Source organism: Hyla sarda, unplaced genomic scaffold (genome assembly GCF_029499605.1).
Source record: "Hyla sarda isolate aHylSar1 unplaced genomic scaffold, aHylSar1.hap1 scaffold_271, whole genome shotgun sequence".
Classification (NCBI taxonomy): domain Eukaryota; kingdom Metazoa; phylum Chordata; class Amphibia; order Anura; family Hylidae; genus Hyla; species Hyla sarda.
The window spans coordinates 1-4599 of NW_026609407.1; the positions used below are offsets into that span (position 1 = coordinate 1).

The 4599-nt window shown below is 46.3% G+C and overlaps 2 non-coding genes across 2 annotated transcripts; both read left to right on the forward strand.

Moving 5' to 3' along the window:
* Window positions 1–31: 31 nt before the first annotated feature.
* On the forward strand, window positions 32–222 carry LOC130325339 (U2 spliceosomal RNA). The gene has a single exon (XR_008870179.1). It is a non-coding gene; the product is annotated as a U2 spliceosomal RNA (small nuclear RNA).
* A 2091-nt stretch (window positions 223–2313) lies between these two features.
* On the forward strand, window positions 2314–2504 carry LOC130325362 (U2 spliceosomal RNA). Its single transcript, XR_008870195.1, has one exon. It is a non-coding gene; the product is annotated as a U2 spliceosomal RNA (small nuclear RNA).
* The last annotated feature ends 2095 nt before the right edge of the window (window positions 2505–4599 follow it).

Consider the following 4599-nt stretch of genomic DNA (forward strand, 5'->3'; position numbering starts at 1 on the left):
GGACCTTGTTGGGCCCGCCCCTTTCACGGTTATCGCTTCTCGGCCTTTTGGCTAAGATCAAGTGTAGTATCTGTTCTTATCAGTTTAATATCTGATACGTCCCCTATCTGGGGACCATATATTAAATGGATTTTTGAGAACGGGGGCCGATTTCGAAGCTTGCTTCCGTCGCCCTATGCATTGACCCGATATGGCAGTATCTTCGGGTACAGTGCACCACCCCCTTACAGGGTTAAAAAGAAAGATTCCTACTTTCATTGCTACCTGCTTGCTGGCTAGCCAGCTAGCCAGCCCTGTGGGCCTTGCTGCTGCTGCAGCCAATAAACAAAAGGTGGTGCTGCTGCTGCTTCTGCTGCTTCTGCTTCTGCTTGTGTCTGGCCCCTGTTGGAGCGTCCAGGCACAGGACTTCTGCTGCTGCTGACTAAATGGCCTCCTTAATTGGATCATTTGAGTAGCCAGCACACCTGTGCAGGTAGGGCATGACATGATAGGCAGCTGCCTTGATAGCGGGTGGGTGCTGAATGTTCCTAATTGACAAAATAAGATTAATGCTTATGAAGAAATATAAAATCTCATCCCTTCCCCAATATCGCGCCACACCCCTACCCCTTAATTCCCTGGTTGAACGTGATGGACATATGTCTTTTTTCGACCGTACTAACTATGTAACTATGTAACATAACATGGGGGGGGGGGGGGGGTCTCCTGGCTGTTCACACAGGTGTGTCATTGCTGTACATTGACCATGCATTGCTTCTGTGGTATTGCAAAGGCAAAGACAAATGCTTCCAGCCATCCATTGCACTAATGGATTGGTCATCAGCTGGCTGTCTATGTCCCGCATCAATATAGACCAAAGTACAGAGGGTTAGGCTATGCTATTGTGCACCTACCTGATGCATCAGAAGGTGCGAGGCCCTTGCTAAATTCTGTGCACAGACTTTGAGATCTATGCTTTAGACTGTATCTAAACCTGCTCCAACATGGACTGACATTCTGGCCTACTTTCAGCCGATGCGACTTGTCTGTCGCTGAACAGTCGCTTTTTATGTATTCAGCACCTATGTATAATGTTGTAAAAATGCTCTAGAAGCTAAAGTCGCAGAAATGTCACACATATTTGGCCTGCAACTTTCTGTGCGACAAATTCAGACAGGAAAAATCAGTATAAATCCTTAGAAAATTATCCCCCAGTGTCTCCATCTGCTGGCGGTATTGAATAAGCATTGCTGCACTGATGGGGTATGCATTAGACGAAAAAAAAGAAGAAAAAGAAGAATAATACGCCCAGAAAAGAGGCGAAAAGGAGAAAAACGTAAAAAAACGTGAAAAAAAAGTAAGAGGAAGAGAAGGGAAAAAAAGGTGGAAATGGGTTTAAAAGTGATTTCGGCGGAGAAATATATATATATATATATATATATATATATATATATATATATATGCGCACACACACACATAGATATAAACGTATTCTCCGTTGAGATATTGCAGCCGCTGCTGTGTCCAGGCCCAGGAGCCTTAGCACTGTGCTGTGATGTCACTCAATACCACTGACATCACTAGGTGTAAACAACATCTCTCCTTTGCTGTGTATGTGACTATGGAGCTGTTTGGTGATGTCGTCTATTACGGCCTTCATAGAAGCAACAGGAGATTGTTGCATCCATCTTGAACCCTCAGAACTACAGTGCTATGATGTCACTCACTTCCACAGGCCTTGCAGAGTGTAAACAACAACAACCCAGCTTTGTTGTGTATGTAACCAAAGGGATTTGTGATGTCACCTAGAACCTTCACAGCAGCGACAGCTTTATGAGGAGCATCAGCACTGCTCTGCCTGAGCAGAACCATCACCGCCATAGGTTGTCAAATAACCCGGATTTAACCCACACAGGTAAGTCCAATGGGGTGCAGGCATGTCCTCTATGCTTACAGCTTCCCGTGGGTGTTGGTTTGATACCGTTTGGGGACAGCCAAGGAGGCATCTGCAGGCAACAAAGGTAGGTGTGTGCTTGTGTGTGTGTTTCCTATGCAGATCCTAAGCCCAGTGTCACATGCAAGTAGGAGGAGTAAGAAGGGTTCCTGGCAAATCCGGGTTATGGATTGCATTTAAAAAGGCCCCGTGGGAGTGCAATGGGCCCCTGTCTTGCTGCTTAGCAATAATGGTATGGGTTTAGGTTCTGCTGTGTGTACTGGTGGTTGACTGCCCCCCAGCCCAGAGTGTGCATGGAAAATTGTCTGGCAGCCTCCCTGACAGCAAGCAGTGATAGTGCCCATGAAGGGGACCTTGTTGGGCCCGCCCCTTTCACGGTTATCGCTTCTCGGCCTTTTGGCTAAGATCAAGTGTAGTATCTGTTCTTATCAGTTTAATATCTGATACGTCCCCTATCTGGGGACCATATATTAAATGGATTTTTGAGAACGGGGGCCGATTTCGAAGCTTGCTTCCGTCGCCCTATGCATTGACCCGATATGGCAGTATCTTCGGGTACAGTGCACCACCCCCTTACAGGGTTAAAAAGAAAGATTCCTACTTTCATTGCTACCTGCTTGCTGGCTAGCCAGCTAGCCAGCCCTGTGGGCCTTGCTGCTGCTGCAGCCAATAAACAAAAGGTGGTGCTGCTGCTGCTTCTGCTGCTTCTGCTTCTGCTTGTGTCTGGCCCCTGTTGGAGCGTCCAGGCACAGGACTTCTGCTGCTGCTGACTAAATGGCCTCCTTAATTGGATCATTTGAGTAGCCAGCACACCTGTGCAGGTAGGGCATGACATGATAGGCAGCTGCCTTGATAGCGGGTGGGTGCTGAATGTTCCTAATTGACAAAATAAGATTAATGCTTATGAAGAAATATAAAATCTCATCCCTTCCCCAATATCGCGCCACACCCCTACCCCTTAATTCCCTGGTTGAACGTGATGGACATATGTCTTTTTTCGACCGTACTAACTATGTAACTATGTAACATAACATGGGGGGGGGGGGGGTCTCCTGGCTGTTCACACAGGTGTGTCATTGCTGTACATTGACCATGCATTGCTTCTGTGGTATTGCAAAGGCAAAGACAAATGCTTCCAGCCATCCATTGCACTAATGGATTGGTCATCAGCTGGCTGTCTATGTCCCGCATCAATATAGACCAAAGTACAGAGGGTTAGGCTATGCTATTGTGCACCTACCTGATGCATCAGAAGGTGCGAGGCCCTTGCTAAATTCTGTGCACAGACTTTGAGATCTATGCTTTAGACTGTATCTAAACCTGCTCCAACATGGACTGACATTCTGGCCTACTTTCAGCCGATGCGACTTGTCTGTCGCTGAACAGTCGCTTTTTATGTATTCAGCACCTATGTATAATGTTGTAAAAATGCTCTAGAAGCTAAAGTCGCAGAAATGTCACACATATTTGGCCTGCAACTTTCTGTGCGACAAATTCAGACAGGAAAAATCAGTATAAATCCTTAGAAAATTATCCCCCAGTGTCTCCATCTGCTGGCGGTATTGAATAAGCATTGCTGCACTGATGGGGTATGCATTAGACGAAAAAAAAGAAGAAAAAGAAGAATAATACGCCCAGAAAAGAGGCGAAAAGGAGAAAAACGTAAAAAAACGTGAAAAAAAAGTAAGAGGAAGAGAAGGGAAAAAAAGGTGGAAATGGGTTTAAAAGTGATTTCGGCGGAGAAATATATATATATATATATATATATATATATATATATATATATATATATATGCGCACACACACACATAGATATAAACGTATTCTCCGTTGAGATATTGCAGCCGCTGCTGTGTCCAGGCCCAGGAGCCTTAGCACTGTGCTGTGATGTCACTCAATACCACTGACATCACTAGGTGTAAACAACATCTCTCCTTTGCTGTGTATGTGACTATGGAGCTGTTTGGTGATGTCGTCTATTACGGCCTTCATAGAAGCAACAGGAGATTGTTGCATCCATCTTGAACCCTCAGAACTACAGTGCTATGATGTCACTCACTTCCACAGGCCTTGCAGAGTGTAAACAACAACAACCCAGCTTTGTTGTGTATGTAACCAAAGGGATTTGTGATGTCACCTAGAACCTTCACAGCAGCGACAGCTTTATGAGGAGCATCAGCACTGCTCTGCCTGAGCAGAACCATCACCGCCATAGGTTGTCAAATAACCCGGATTTAACCCACACAGGTAAGTCCAATGGGGTGCAGGCATGTCCTCTATGCTTACAGCTTCCCGTGGGTGTTGGTTTGATACCGTTTGGGGACAGCCAAGGAGGCATCTGCAGGCAACAAAGGTAGGTGTGTGCTTGTGTGTGTGTTTCCTATGCAGATCCTAAGCCCAGTGTCACATGCAAGTAGGAGGAGTAAGAAGGGTTCCTGGCAAATCCGGGTTATGGATTGCATTTAAAAAGGCCCCGTGGGAGTGCAATGGGCCCCTGTCTTGCTGCTTAGCAATAATGGTATGGGTTTAGGTTCTGCTGTGTGTACTGGTGGTTGACTGCCCCCCAGCCCAGAGTGTGCATGGAAAATTGTCTGGCAGCCTCCCTGACAGCAAGCAGTGATAGTGCCCATGAAGGGGACCTTGTTGGGCCCGCCCCTTTCACGGTT